Source organism: Oryza glaberrima, chromosome 10 (genome assembly GCF_000147395.1).
Source record: "Oryza glaberrima chromosome 10, OglaRS2, whole genome shotgun sequence".
NCBI classification, from domain to species: domain Eukaryota; kingdom Viridiplantae; phylum Streptophyta; class Magnoliopsida; order Poales; family Poaceae; genus Oryza; species Oryza glaberrima.
In genome coordinates, this window is record NC_068335.1 from 143,582 (window position 1) to 160,512 (window position 16,931).

A 16,931-nucleotide genomic window follows, 5' to 3' on the forward strand; every position below is an offset into this window, starting at 1 on the left:
CTAACGGTAGACTAACGGGAGTGGCATAAGAGGATACCAAAAATTCAAATCGGTGGCATCTACGGCAATGGTAAACTCTGAGTGCATAAAAGGAAACTCGTAAACTTTGAGTGGCATATGGAGAATTTTCTCAAAAAGAGAACAGCCTGGGTATAACTAACAAGGGGAATTAAGTTGCAAATAAAATGGAAGTCGTTGTCCATAAATTAATTTGCATGCAGCCAAAGAATCTCATCGGTTACCCATATTTCCTAATAAGCTAAAACGGCTTATTAGGAAGTAAAAATTAATTTATTGGTAAAACTTTAATATATTTGTTCATAATGACTTAAAAAACAAACGCTAAAAAGGAATTATGTTGAAACTATTTTAAAATCAACATCAAATTAAGTTGGAAAATTTTTTTAAATTTTAGCATTCGTTTTGATTTATTAGGTCAACTGGTGACACTACACCATGACACTAGATTACCAACAGACATCTGTCGGTAAAGATAAACAATTATTGATAGACTATTTGTTGGTAAAGGCTTTTGGCAAATTATATGTCGGCAATACTATGTAATAAGACATGTTATATGTCAGCAATTCCAAATATTTATTGGGTCAAAATAACTGTCAGCGATATTAAGAGTAGAAACCAATTATATGTCAGGAAAACTTAACGATATTCCATCTGTCAGCAATGTTTCTTCCGTCCGATCTTGATCCCACGGTTCGGATAGAGCGAGTTAGCGAGGTGATTGCTCGGCTGAAAAAAAGAAATCCACGCCAAAAAATATCACGCCGAAAAGAAAATCCACGCAAAAAAAAACCCTAGGCGCTGTGCCACTTCGTCCGCTTTCCACCGCGCGCCGCCACTTCTCCGCCAAATCCATCGCCGCGGCGCGCGGCCTCCTTCTCCTCCTTCTCCGCCGCGGCGCACCGCCACTTCTCCGCCAAATCCACCACCGTGCGCCGCCACTTCTCCGCCAAATCCACCACCGCATGCCGCCTCCACTACCGCTTCCACCAGATGGGCCGCAAGAGGAAGGCTAGGGTTTCCCGCGACGGCGACGGCAGTGGTGAGGAGGAGCAGGAGGAGGAGGAGCCCGCGTCGGCTGCCGTAGAGAGCAAGAGCCTCTATGAGGTAAATCCCCAACTCCAAACCCTAGGTTCATGGCTTCCAAGGTGTTGCCGGTACGGGTAGTGGTTGATTTTGCGGTGGTGGTGTTGCTTCAGGTTCCGCCCGCTGGGGAATTTGGTGGTTCGCTGCGCGATCAGCGTGTTTGTGTATGAGTAAAATCCACATTTGCCTCTCGGATTACCTCTAATTGAGCAACTACGTGTACCATTTCAATGTGCAAAACAATTGGGGCAAGATTATGCCACTGATGAATCCAAGTACGAAGTGAGTACTTATGCAACAGGGGATAAATGCTTCTGCATTTTGGATCCGAAGCATGCAGGCAGTTGCTTGAAGGCTCACATTTCACTTGTGAAGCCTTATGACTGACATGGGAGAGTGCTTATTGGTTTGATCTTAACTTTCAGCTCCGATTTTTGGTTTCGCAGTAGTAGTACATCTCCAAGGATTTTCTAGTGACTTAATCTTATTTTAATCTTGCTGGCCTTCCTTCCACGCCGCCGGCAAGCCCCCGGTGGTGCCGCTGACGCCGGAGGAGATGGAGGTGGAGACGGCGGGGACCGGGGATGATGACAAGGAGGAGGAGGAGGAGGAGGAGGAGGAGTATGTAAGCGACCCCGACGACGCGCCGCTCCCGGAGATGCGGCGCCGGGAGGTCAGCGGTGACCGCTTTCAAGAGGAGAGTCGTGGCCGGCGCAGGTGAGTTCTTGAAAACTTATACCTTATCTGCTGTACCCATAGTTTTGGTAGAATTGCTATTGCTCAACAGTAGGCTGTTGTTGTGGCCTCGAGGAAGCCAGAGCTGCATTATACTGCAGCAAAGTAAGACGGGCATAATCAAAACGTAGTGAATCTGTGAATTGAGTCATTGATGCCAAAGGTAGGCGATGAAGCGCGGGGGATTTATCACATGCAATTCAGGCACTTACCAGAGCATCTGAAATCACTTATTTTGAATATGTTGGGTCGTCGTGCTCGAAACTAAAATCCACATAGTGATCAAGCTGTTAGCTGATAAAATATCAGGAAACATGAACAATTTTGAATGAGGTAATGCCAAATGTTAATCCACAGTAAGGGGCCAGTGAAACTACTTTATCAGGGAGTCCTAGATGATATATTTTCCTACAATGAAATCCAGGGACTTGTGCTAGATACTTGTTTGTTGGGAGCTAATGCAGACACACATTTTCCCAACCTTGGTTCTTGCTGTTAAACAATAGCACTGTTTCTTGTTGACAGTAATTCGGATTTGTGTGTGCTTAAATTTTGATGCTTAAGATGCTGGGTATGGAAGTGCTGTCCTGGAGGTTAGCTACATAGAAGTTTGTTTGTTCCTTCAATTCTAGGGTTTTTGTAGGACAAGAGCCAATGTTTATTAAGCATGTACGTAATTTTAGCTAACAGCCTAACACCGGAGAAGAAAACTAGAAAAGAGGAGGGGTTGGGGATTAGATGGGGCTGATTGTGAATCGAATAAATTCATTTTTTTGCAGTACTGAATATATATGTCCTATATATATTCTAAATTGAATAAATTAAATTTATTCAATTCATACAAAAATATGCTGATTGTGAGCAGATTGGAGGTCATCGATCTGCTCCTCCTCCGTTTCGTTCACCTTCTCGTAGCATTCCTTGCATGTCCCGGCATCCTCGTCCACGTACTCCTTGCAGGCTTGCACGACAGGCTGGAAGAGGATGGATGGGCTCCATAGTCAATGAGGTGAGGTGTATACATTCATTAACTCAGATCTGGAAAGTCTGTAGTCTGGAATCATCTCTTGTGGCTTCTTTTTTATCAGTGTTGATAGTGGGCTAATCGATTCTTTATGCTATTTTTGGTACAAGTTATTGTTTTCAAAACGCATGTCTAATCTGAATGTAAAAGGTAACCTTAGTAATGAACTTAGAAGTTACAAATACCTTTTGATTGAACTTAGAGAAATTTATTGATGTATGACACTGATAAATGCATTTATAATTATAATGCAATGACATAGCAACTGTAATTAAAGGATGCAATAATAGGGGACATGAATGGCATGATTTCAGCCACGTTCTCTGTTAAACACACAAGTTTATGTAAATGCAGTCTTCTCAAGAATGGCTGGCAATTTTATTTATTGGAGTATAATTGTTTTCTCTTGATGTTGCTCTATAGTATAGTTGGATAAAAGACTAAAGGTAGAAAGCAAGATTTTGTCGAAGGTTATCTAGTACTGTACATATAACTAGAAATAACTTAACATTGATAATTAAAATTCTGAGATTTCTCCATGTGTTCAATTCTAGTCTGAATCTGTTTCAATGCAGCTGTGCTCTGTTATGAACTGCATAGGTATTTCAACTGCATAGTGCTGTATACATTCCACGTCATTCCTTTTATTTTATCTAAGTGCCAGAGGAAAAAATTGGGCAGCAATTTGGTTTGATTTGATTTGGAGTTGGTAGCTGAGTGCTTAGAGTTTGATGCATGTTGTTTTAACCAGCCCATCATTTGTGGTCGTATATTCACTAGGCCAATGGACCAGCTGCTCTCTATTCAGTTCATTTAGAAAAATCAGAATGGATAGTTCTTGTGGTTCAGTTCTTCAGTTACAGTCTGTTCATTTCTTGCTCCCCATAGCTGTGTGATTGATGCTCCAAGGTTTGGTATTGTTAGGGAAGCTGGGTGATGTGGTTTTCACAACTGCATGTTGGAATTCAGAGTTCAGATATGTAGGACAATGGTGCAGGATTCTTTTGGCCCTGTAGGTTAAATCGACGATGCTAATTTTTGGTCCCTGGGATTAAACAAGGAATGTTGCATTTCTGGTTCTTGTGCATTTCAGAAGCTAATAGACATTCAAGAAAAATGTGTGATCCTTACACCTAAACTAATTTTCAGAATTCCAGCTCATTTGACACTAGTTTTGTTATCTCATCGATTCATCCTCACTTTACTTAACTCTTCTTAACAGGGAATGGCTGGATTTGCTGTTGGTCTAGCAGCAATGGTGAGCAAGCGACAAAACTGAACTGTACGTTTCTTATTATTTTTTTATTCGACAACTACCATTTTTGGGCATATTACATATAACCAGCAAATAAAATCTAGTTTTTTTCCAATATTCTTCTTATGCAGGGTAACAAAGCTATTGCTCAATCCAGTTTGCAGATTATACCTTTCCAGCTTTTGATCAGGCACGCCTTTGGTTTTGTTGAGAATTTTTTTTCTTATATACTGCTTCGTTTGATATTATCTTTCTGATGATTAATTTGAAAACATTGCAGATCTGCTTTGTGTTGAACTACCAACTTACCAAGACGGTTACAAATGTTTGAGTGCCTTCTGTGTTTCTGTAGAAAGGAAATGCTCCTTGGCTATTCTAGATTTGTTGTCTCTTTGTGACAGTAGGTAGATTGTATAGTTAGATTTGGAGATGGATTGTATAATTATTCTGTGTACATGGTGTTTTCAATTAAATGTAAATAGTGCATCCACTACTGGTGAGTATGCGTTTTGTGGGAACTATTGACCATTTGGTGTTGGCCATTAGGATTCTTCCATGAATCTAATTCTTTTTTTTTTACCCCATGCAAGGCACACTGACAGAATATTTGCCGGCAAAAGTGATTTTTGCTAATAACTGATCTGTCGGCATTCCATTAACTGCCGGTAAAGGGCCATCCGTCGGTAAAAAGTATCAGTCGCCAATTCTTTTGTAGTACTGTCTGTCAATCTGTTGGTAAAAAAGTATCTGTCGGAAAAGACTTTTCCCGGCAGCACTTGTCCTGACAGACCTTATCTGTCGGGAAAACCTTTACTGACAGATAATTTGCTGGCACATGGGTGCTTTGCCGACAGATTCTGAGACAGCGGATTTAGGTCGTGGTGTAGTGTCATGAGGCTCTAAAAGAGCAAGACACTGTTTAGTTTCCAAACAAAAACTTTTCACCATGTCACATCGAACGTTTGAACACCTGCATGGAGTATTAAATATAGGCTAAACAATACTCCCTCTGTCCCAAAATAAGTGTAGTTTTGCACTATTCATGTTCAACGTTTGACCGTTCGTCTTATTTGAAAAAATTTTATGATTAGTATTTTTATTGCTATTAGATGATAAAACATGAATAGTAATTTATGTGTGACTAAATATTTTTAAATTTTTCATAAATTTTTTAAATAAGACGGACGGTCAAACGTTGGGCACAGATATCCACGGCTGCACTTATTTTGGGACGGCGGTAATAACTAATTGCATAGATTGTGACTAATTTGTGAGATAAACCTTATAGGCCTAATTGCTCTATGATTTGACAATGTAGTGCTATATTAAACATTTGCTAAGAACGGATTAATTAGGCTTGATAAATTCGTCTCGCGATTTGCTGACGGATTCTGTAATTAGTTTTTTTATTAGTGCTTGAATGTACCCCATGCGATACCCTATTTATCTAAACATGGCCTAAACAGGGCCTAACTGTCCATAAAAGGTACTCCCTCCGTCCCAAAATATAACAACTTTTGCTTGGATAGATGGGATGTATCCTAGTACTACGAATATAGACATGAGGCATGTCAATATTCGTAGTACTTGGATACGTCCCATCCAAATTCAACCAAAACTTGCTATATTTTGGGACGGAGGGAGTATTACTAGTTGTTTGTTGACGACACCTAGGCTGTGTTTGGATCCAAACTTTTAACTTTTTCCATCACATCAACCTGTCATATACACACAACTTTTCAGTCACATGGTACCAATTTCAACCCAAACTTTCAACTTTGGAAGAAACTAAACACAGCCCTAGCTACAGCACACAAGTGAAATCTGAAGATAAAGATGATGCAATGATGACGTGATGGATAGATCGAACCCAGGCGAATGATGCCACTACTAGTATACAGTATGCCACACCGTCATGCCGGTTGCTTATAAATAGCGCCCGGGGCTAGCTTCCCAACATATCCCAACACAGGGCCAATTGCCAGCATCGATCCGCACTCCAAGCAAGCTAGCATTACATATATACTCCTTCCTCTAGCTAGGTTAATTAATTAGTTAGAGGCGAGGCGCGGCGCGGCCATGGAGAAGCAGCAGTCGGCGGCGGCGGCGAGGCCGCACTGGAGACGGCGGGAGCCAGCCTCAGACGGCGAAGTGTACGTGGTCCACCCCACCCACTTCCGCACCGTCGTCCAGCAGCTCACCGGCGCACCTCCTCCTGTCGCCAACAATGCTAATGCTAATGTGGCAGCGCAGCATAATAATCGTCCGTCTCAACAACAACACATGAGCAGCAACAACAATAATATTGGCAGCAGCGTCACGACGCTGGGGCAGATGCATCAGGAGTGCATGGCCTGGGCCGCCCAAGACGACCAACACTAATTTCCCTGTATATATGTCCTATCTATCTATCTATCTATCGGACGTATATGGTAGCTTCCTGGAGCGAACGCCATACTCCCTCCGTCCAAAAAAAAAAAGACAAACTCTGGTTTTCGTGTCCAACGTTTGACCGTTCGTCTTATTTGAAAAAAATATGAAAAAAATTAAAAAGATAAGTCACGTATAAAATATTAATCATGTTTTATCATCTAACAACAATGAAAATACGAATTATAAAAAAATTTCATATAAGACGGACAGTCAAAATTGGACACGAAACCCCAGGGTTTGCCTTTTTTTGGGACGGAGGGAGTACATATCTATCTATTTATTTATTCCTATATTGTAGCATGTCTCCTATATATCTACGCGCACACACACACACACACATATATATATATATATATATATATATATATGTATGTATGTATCGCTCTTGATTAATTTATGTATCCTCTCAAACTGCTTTCATAATTCTAAATTTTCGTTTTAATATTAATTAGTTAATTGCGCATTCACCTGAGGATTTTTTTTCCCCTAAAAGACACCGTACGGTCTAATTAACTAGATGCTACCGCGCGTTGCTGCAGAATAGCTGCATTCGTATGAAAAGGACTTTAAAAAAATTCCGCTACAGAAAAGAACAAAGCAAAACCCAATTTGTAGTTAAAGATCTGAATTATGATTTAGGGTGTTAGCTTTTCAATTTTCTATATATCAAAATCAGTAAATGGCATCAACTAAAGAAGCTTTTAAGAGATAAACAACAAACCCACATAAACAGATAAACATCAAGTGTGAAATGCACTATGGATATGGTCGCAAAAAATAAAATATAATAACATAAGCCTCATATGAAAACCATGAAAGTGTGTATATATAGTTATGGGTGCCATGTATCCCAATCCCGGGTGAAATATATACTATGATAATAAATTTAAGCTATTACATTAAATATAAATTTAATTAAAAACTAATGTAGATGAGTAAGTGCTAAAATTGCTCTTGTTGAAGGATGGGATTTTAAGGCCGAAATGGTTGGCTCCTTCAACCGTCTTGCAATTATCATTCAAACGTATAATTTCCTACAGAACAATCGACGAATCATGAATAACTCCATTGCACAGAAAATAAATTTTCTCCAAAGCCAGCTGACCTGTTAATGGCAATTGGCATCCCTATTCCCTAACTGGGAAACTTAGGCTGGCTGGCCACAGCATGGACCTCAGTCGTCTACAGTAAAAAAAAATGGTTGGAGACAAAAGGAAATCAACTGAAGCTGGCCAATACAAACAATCTATTCTCAGGGATGCATGGCTGTGAAGTTAACTGAGAATAGAAGGCAAACTATAGAATCTAGCAACTGGCTTGAGTTTAATTATATGGTGTGCTTGAGGTGAAGTAAATACATTTAAATGTCAGAAATAATTTCAGAGGAAGATTAATGGAAAGAAACGGCAGCGTAATGGAGAGAATACAAATCCCGGATGGACTGTACAATGCACTTACATGCATGAAGGTATATTTAAAGTTGAATGTGCCATAATTGTTGGTGAAACGGTTGTGGCTCTAGTAATTGCAGCAATTGGAGAGCAAATAAAGACCTAGATACGTTTCATATAGAAGAGTACTGCCAAGTCTATTTTATAAAGCAATCCGACGATGGGAATTTCAATTGTGATACCTATCCAACGGTCAGCATTTTAGAGGTGACGTGGCAAGCTGTAGGAAGAGAGAATTAACACTAATTGCACTTAGTAGGGACTAACTATATAGATGATACCCCGCGCGTTGCCGCGGATCCTTATAAAGCAATAAGTAAAATTTTGTTATGCATTAAGATATAGATTTTATGTTACACCCACGAGAACTTAAAAAAACTTTATATAATACCTAATTACACACTAATCGATATAGAGTATAGCACCTTTATGCTTTCAAAAAGGAGTATGATAGTAGATTATATTGGCACTTCATAGACAAAACCCTAAAAGACCACATTTAATCTAGGCAACTAATGAAAAAAAAAGACAATGGAAGCTTACCCATACCTTAAGGGAAAAAAAGCGAATGCATCTAAATAAACTGGTGCAAAACAACAAACCAAGATATCACATCGAATGTTTGATCGAGAAACTTGACAGTTCATCGTATTGAACCGCGACTATTAAATTGGTCAATAATCTTAACTCATTTAATAGTGGTACAAACAAAAATGTAGATAAGATAATGTTTAGATGAAATGGGAAGGAATTAAATTTGTAAAAAAAAACTAAAGAATCTAGCAATGTCCTGTCTAGAACTGCAGATGAAAGGCATATATAGACGGTGGAGAACTCAGAAATGGGGATGCGCTTCAAGATGTAAGACACCATACCAGCAATGGAAGAGGAGCTCGCAACCACAATCATAAGCGCTGGAAAATTCCAATTGGCCAATCCAATATGTGGTGCTGCAGAGGAAGCAAAACTGTTGAAATTATCATGAGAAAGGGCAAACAATGTTATCATATGCTACCCCTCATGACTGCCAGAACCGGACGTGGTCATACTGGCGCCGGAGAAATGCTGGCCGGTGGCGGCCCTGCTAGCTGCCGTGCCTTGATCGAGAGTCTCCGGCCGTCAGGCATCATCTCGTTGTGGAGAAAACAATGCTTTGAATACTTGAATGTGGGATAGGAGGGGATATTCAAGGGTCATTGTTGGTGACACTTTTTAGGGCACCCACAATGGTTATCTATAGGCTCTCTATAAGAGATCCATGTCAATATATTTTTCTACTTGGAAGAGATTAAATGAAGAGAGAGAGCAAAGCTATCTACTAACCTGGAGATAGTCTATAGAGAAAAACGAGGTAATGGATTAGAGAGCTATAGATACCCATGTAGACATACCATTGAAGTGGTTTACTATTAATCTATACTATTGCTGAGATGTACATGTTTTATAGATAGCACATTACTTTACCATTGCGGGTGCTCTTAGTGCCTCGTTTAAATGAGATAATAAATGATTTCAGTTTCCAGGAGATAATTAAAGAAGCAGTGAGACGTCCCAGTGAACGGGTGAAGAAGAGTGTGTGCGTTGCAATTAGTTGGGCTCAGCATGCATGAATAATAGGCCTTCAGTTGCATGGCAAAAGGCTGCTCAACGTCTAATCCAACGCATGATATTTCGTGATACTGAATGATCCAATGGCTCTAATTAGCTGATGACGTGGCTGCAGGAGAGGGCAGGAAATTAACATTAACTACAGTAAATGGGGATCAACTATATAGTTATATAGGATATAGATTATTCCCAACCTTCCTCTGCAATACCTGTACTTAATTATGTATCTATTAATGAATCGGTATAAGATTAAAACTTGATTTATATCGTACGACAGAACGCGTCTTTTACAAACACGACGGAACGCAACGAAATACCGGCTCTCATCAATACTTATAAAACGATATTCGGAGCCCCTCATCCTGAATTTCACAGGCCGATAAAAATATATCCCCTCCGTACTCGTAAAACATATCGTCCTAGTCTCCGGTACCATTTTCATTAAACTTGTCGTTCTACGATCGCGGGGACGCGTTTGGACGCTTTTACCCCTAGCGCTCGCTCCCGTTCTGCTCGCCATTAATCACGTGACGCATTGTTTCTCTTGCCTCGCCGCCCGTTCTCGGCTCTGGTGTAAAGGTTGCAATACTCGCGCGCATGCTCGCCTACTCCCTTCCTCTCCGCAGCACGCTCTTGCCTCCCTTTGTCTCCCGCAGCACGCTCGCCGCCAGCGTTTAGGGATCACGCACCTGGCTCACCGCCCGGCACGCTCACGCCATGGAGTCCGTAGAGGCGCAGCACTCCGTCGACGCACTGGACTCGAAGGCCATGGAGTCCGTCGAGTACATTGCATGCTTTTATTTAAAAGGGGAGAGGGTTCAAGGGCCGCTCGTCTATTGCATGTGAAAATCGTTTCAATTTACCCTTGTGGCTTCAATAAGTGCGGTTGCTTTGAGGCACCTGCTAGAAAAATATGTACACTTAGATGGCAGTGCGTCTTAGACAGCCACCCGTGTAAACTATAATTTCCTGGCAACGCACTCTTAAATATCTGCTTTCGATTCGTATTCCTCCCGTTATTACTTTAAATCTTCAACTACGCCCATAACCATTAGTTTGTTAGAAGTATAGATATGTCGGTTAGAGATAAGAGTCAAATAGAAATTACAGACATAAGATATATCCTAGAGATAGAATTCTAGAGATAAGATAGAGTCCTAGAGAAATCTACTCTTACTTGTATTATACTGGAAGTCTCTATCTCCTATGTACTCCTATATATACCCCATGAGAGGATCGATGTAATAGATTAGAATACAATTTGTTAGAACAAATTGGATTTTTCCACATGGTATCAGAGCTATAGACCCACGTCGTTCGATCCTCGGTTCATCGACGCCTTCCAAATGCGCCCCGGGGAGATCAGGAGATGAGATCAATGCTATAATCTCCCTGGGGTGCCGCATCATTAGCTACTACAAATAATCCATAGATTAGATTTTACTAGCATTAGATTAGATCAATTCCTTCATTAGCCACATAAATGCCTAGATCCTCGTGAGTGGAAGCAACAACCTCATCAGCAACACAACCATCTTCGCCGACACAACATCGCTGATGGTCTTCATCAACTTACCGTTGCCGACTCGTCCACATAGATGGACACCTCTCGTCCTCTGACAGATTAATCTGTAAGACGTTTCATTGACAACATCGACCGCGTCCTCTACGACGGCAACGACCGCGTCACCGACGACGACATCGATCACGTCATGTATGACGACAACGACAGCATCAACTCGGCATCACTATTGATGAGGATGTGTTAACAACCAAATTTGGTAAAGCCATGGACCATATTCAAAGCCAGAGTCGAAGCGAATTTTGAGGAATTCTAGTTAGGGAAGGCAGAGTGCGCATCAGCTACAGACGGCATCGGCTGCCATATGCATCGGCTAACACTAAATCGGACGAAGACAAGCCGATGCAGCCGATCTCGAACAGGCGGTCCTGCAACTATTGCCGGGAGTAGTTAAGGCACTTCATAGGTATTGCCACACAAGGATTGGAGTCCAGAAAAGGCAATTGTATCTATTAATTATGATATTTTGTTAGATTCCTTAGAGATATTTTTGGTAAGAGTCCACCTAAGGGACTCGTTCGTGTTTTAAATTGTAATAGAGATAGAATCGTGTCCAGCCAGGACATATTATGTACTTTGGGTATAAATATGGCCCGACACCTTGTAAGCAAAGGAGGATACTTCAATAATACTTCAGCGCATCGCCACCCTTTTTCTATTTTCCATTGTTTCGACGAGTTTTTGCTTTCGAGTTGGGCTGCATCTAGTTCGATCTCCGACGAAGAGGTGAAGCTTGTTATGGCGGTTTGTGTTCTCGGGATTAGTGCTTACATCTTCATGACACTCTAATCCTGTCCATGTGAATCGCCGAGTTATCATATATGCTGTATAATCTAGATTGATCTCGTCATCTAACCTCATCGGCTAGCCTCTATCATCGAAAACGGCCGACAGATTTAGATATCAACATTGAGTTAGATTATACAGTGTATCTACCATCTTGAAGGAGTTTTCATCAATTTTTTTAGATCGTGTGTTTCTCTTCACACTTAATGCTACATCGGTTAGGTTCGATCTGTTGAGTAATGTCTTGAACTGTAATATCTAGCTTATCCTATGAATACTAATTGAGATTGTATCAGGGTTTCAGCTGATCTTACCTGGTTTAGCTGTCTTGTTCTTTATATGGTTCTTGATCTTCTAAATCTGCCCTTTATATTAAGATCTCACTTGTTTGAAGTATATTGAGCTCTTTATCGGTCTGTTAGGGTATCTTGATACCTAGGTTGATCCATGTTCTATATATTTCATCCGTACTGATATCTTAGTATATGGTGGTATCAGAGTACTAGCCGATACGCGTTAGGTTTGCTCTATGGGCTATGCTGTGAGCATATACAATCTCTACTTCGGAGTACCTTTAGACATTAAGTGATTTATATTGTCTCGGCATGCCGTCCGATCTATCCCAATCACTTGGTCCAAATGTATTTCATTGGATAGATTGTGTATCGTTGACATCTACAGCCGATCGAGTAGATCTAATAATTTATATGGTTTATCTTCTGTTAACGACCAAATTTGGCAATCTCATCATCGGAGATGGAGATTAAATTGAAGCGGAATCCAAGACAGGATCGTCCTGGAAACAGAGTGGCGGCTAAGTCCAAATTGGCTGCGACTTCAATTGGCAGAGTTCGAGTCGGACAAGGTTAGCCGATTGAGCCGATTCTGATGATGAACGTTGTCGGATTGAGTTAATGTACTTCATATGGATTGCCACACACGGATTGAGTCCTAGGAAGGCAATTGTATATATTAGTTAGGATATTTTATGTAATTTCCTTAGAGATAAGTTTGGGCAAAAGTCCGCCGCAAGGACTTATGGTATCTTAGAGTTTGTTAGAGATAAGAGTCGTGTTCGACACGGGCATATTTTATAATCTCAGGTATAAATAGACCCCGAGCCCCATGTAATACAACAACACACGTTCAATACAATCTCGGCGCATCGTCACCCTTTACTTTCGTTTTGTTTCGACGAGTTCTTGCTTTCGGGTTGAGCTGCATCGGTTTCGATCTTCAACTAGAGGTAAAATTTGTTATGGCGGCTTGCGTTCTCGGGATTAGTGCTTCCATCTTTATGATACTCTAATCTTGTTTATGTGATTCATCGAGTTATCATATATTCTATATAATCTTAGGCAATATTGTTATCTAACCTTCAATCGGCTAACATCCGTTGCTAGAAGGCAGCCGATTAGGTTAAATACCAACGTTGACTTAGATTATATAGGATATCCACCACTCTATGAAACATTCAACGGCTTGATTGTCTATATATTGTCCTTCTTTTCATACTTATAGCTACATCAGCTAGTTTGATCTTATAAGTCGTGATTAGAATTTCAATCTCTAGCCTGCTTTTGGTTGCCGATTAGGGTAGCATTGGGGTTTCAGCCGATCTTACCTGATTTAACTACTTTTATCCTATATGTTTGATTGACATGTTAAATCTGCCCTTTATATTAAGATCTTGTTGCATTTAAGTATATTTAGGCTTTTGTTTAGTATATTCTACTTGCTTTAATATCTTAATATAGAGTTGTATCGGAGTATTAGCCGATACATGCTAGATCTATCTGATCAGCTATGCTATGAACATATATAGTCTTCTTGTTAATATATATTTCGATCTAAGTGGTTTATACTGTCTCGGCATGGTGACCGATCTATCCCAATCACTTGATTTAAGTATATATCGACATAAAGATTATATATTGTTAATATCTACAGCTTATCGGGTACATTTAGTTCTTTCTTATTCGTTCATGATTGCCGATCGATTCATATATGACATCGGCTCGAAGATAAATGATACATCATTGGCAACTAGCCGATCGGCTATCGTTTATGGATTTAACCACGGTTTCTTTGTTTTTATTTCTTGTTGATTGTAGGATCAAATCAACTGGCACGCTCACACACCTAAAGGCAAGCTTTTGGACCTGCACTGGAGTTAAGTAGATCTCCCAGGCCTCGTGTTTTTACATCAACTTGCTTTTGGCACACCCAGTGGGACTCTTAGAAGTCAGATATGTCAGGAGACAAGCAAGCTTTGAAGTCAATAGATCCTCAAAACAAACCTCCGAATCCAACTGGGTCTGAAGTTCATAAAGAAAATATTGTTCCAGTCACATTAGACAAATTGTCGCCTGAACACAGGCAGGAATTTGAGCAGATAATGAGTAGCGTGAAGGACAAGTTCATGAATTCATTCCAAGAAACCCGCAAAGGAACAATTTTCAGAAATACAAGCTAAAAGTAGTTGCTGCTGATGAAGTCGGCTCAAGCTCAGCTCTAGGCGATAAAGGTATTGCTGGTGAACCAGGTGACAAAGGTACTAGTTTCCAGGAGGGCATGGTTGAAGATCTTGGCCTAGATGGCAGCGGATTACAACCACAGTTTAACAACTTTCAAGATCGAATTGACTACGTTGTGCAATATGCTTTGATCAATCAGTCAGGAGTCTTGGTCAATATTTTAACCAACACGGTGAAAACAGTAGTTGATGGTACAATAGCTGAACATCAAGATAAGGGACCAGTTTATTTGCCAGCTGGTGTTTTTCCAAACTATAGGCCTTTGGTTACAGGCAATCAACAGGGTTCTTCCAACGCACCACCAACTCAGCCGATGGCGTCGGCTACAACTTTTGCTCCAGCTGCACAAGCTGCACCATCATCGACGCCAAGACAAATAACCAACCCTAGGTTGCTGACCAGAGACCAGCCACAGCAGGGTGGACAGAACACCAATCGGCTGACTCGGGAGCAGGTGGCTGCCATGTTCTTGCCAAATCCACTAGCTGCCGATCCAGCATTGCTGAGCCAGCAAACTCCACCAAGGCAGCAAATTACTCACCCGATTCAACAGCAAAGTTTGCTGAATGCTTCGGCTAGGTTAAGGACACCTGACAATCAACCAAGGCAGCATGTTGCAACTCAAGTTGTTCCCGAGCATTTGGTTCATAATGTGCAGCCAGATCAATCAGTGATACCTCAAATTATTCCTGAACATTTGGTGCGTAACATCCAGCTGAATACTCAGAATTACAACGGGGGTCACTTGAATTATCATTATCAGCCTCCTTCACCTCATGTCCACCCAGGGGGGTCACCTCAGCCTCAGTTTGCTCCTCAGTACAATCAGTTTGAGCCGATACAGCAGCAGACGACGCAAGGGATACCTCAACACAGACCTTGGGCCGATATGATCGCAGATGTGATGAGGGAGCAATTCGGGCTTAAGCCGTAGGATACTGGGAACTTATATCAGTATCCTGCCCGATACAAGGTTCCAGATTTTTCGAAATTTTCAGGGCAAGACAATGTTTCGACGTATGAGCATGTCAGCCGATTCTTAGCTCAGTGTGGTGAAGCATCGGCCGTTGACGCCCCGAGTGTTAGGCTGTTTCCTTTGTCTTTGTCCGGATCGGCTTTTACTTGGTTTTCTTCTCTACCTTATGTTGATGTGAAAACACGAGGCCTGGGAGATCTGCTTAACTCCAGTGCAGGTCCAAAACTCGCCTTCGGGTATGCTAGCGTGCCAGTTGATTTGATCCTGCAATCAACAAGAAACAAAGACAAAGAAACCGCGGTTAAATCCATAAACGATAGCCGATTGGCTAGGTGCCGATGACGTATCATTTATCTTTGAGCCGATGTCATATATGCATCGATCGATAGTCATTAATAAGTAAGAAGAAACTAAATCTACTCGATCGGCTGTAGGTATTAACGATATATAATCCCTATATTGACATATACTTAAATCAAGTGATTGGGATAGATCGGTCGCAATGCCGAGACAGTATAAATCACTTAGATCGAAATATATATTAATAACGAGACAATATATGTTCATGGCATAGCCGATCAGATAGATCTAGCATGTATCTGCTAATACTCCGATACCACTCTATGTTAAGATATTAAAGCAAGTAGAATATACCAAACAAAGAGCCTAATATACCTAAGTGCGACAAGATCTTAATATAAAGGGCAGATTTGACATGTCAATCAAGTATATGAGGAAAAAATAGTTAAATCAGGTAAGATCGGCTAAAACCCCAATACTACCCTAATCGGCAACCAAAAGGCAGTCTAGAGATTGAGATGGTGGCGATGCGCCGAGATTGTATTGAACGTGTGTTGTTTGATTACATGGGGCTCAGGTCTATTTATACCCGAGAATTACAAGATATGTCCATATTGGACACGACTCTTATCTCTAATAAACTCTAAGATACCATAAGTCTTTGCGACAGACTTTTGCCCAAACACAGCTCTAAGGAAATTACATAAAATATGCTAATTAATAAATACAATTGCCTTCTCAGGACTCTATCCACTCGTGGCAATCATCATGAAGCACATCAACCTAAACCGACAAAGTATGCCATGTCATATTGTCGGATTCGGCTCGATCGGCTAACCCCGTCCGACTCGAACTCTGCCGATCTTAGCTGTAGCCGATTCGGACTTCAGCCGATCCTCACTCTGTTTCCAGGACGATTTCCATCTCGATTTCTTCTCGATTTCTTCTTCATCTCCGATCCTTAGATTACCAAATTTGGTCGTTAACACATGCCCCCCAAGTCCAGAATATTGGGTAATGTTTCGGATTTGTCATATGTCGATTCCGAGAGAAATCCGCTCTTGCGGTTTCCCGACCGTTATTCCAGCGCTTTAAATACTAACCGTTGTCCCCGAGAAATCTCACACCGTTTTCTTC

At 41.0% G+C, this 16,931-nt stretch overlaps 1 long non-coding RNA gene across 2 annotated transcripts; it reads left to right on the forward strand.

The window, feature by feature from the left end:
- Window positions 1–795: 795 nt before the first annotated feature.
- LOC127753149 (uncharacterized) lies at window positions 796–4,317 on the forward strand. 2 transcript variants are annotated; one of them, XR_008012490.1, is made up of 6 exons: window positions 796–1,128; window positions 1,221–1,513; window positions 1,634–1,824; window positions 2,708–2,851; window positions 4,089–4,148; window positions 4,253–4,317. It is a non-coding gene; the product is annotated as an uncharacterized LOC127753149 (long non-coding RNA). The 2 variants fall into 2 exon arrangements; XR_008012489.1 differs by having other exon boundaries at window positions 1,221–1,824.
- Window positions 4,318–16,931: the final 12,614 nt, after the last annotated feature.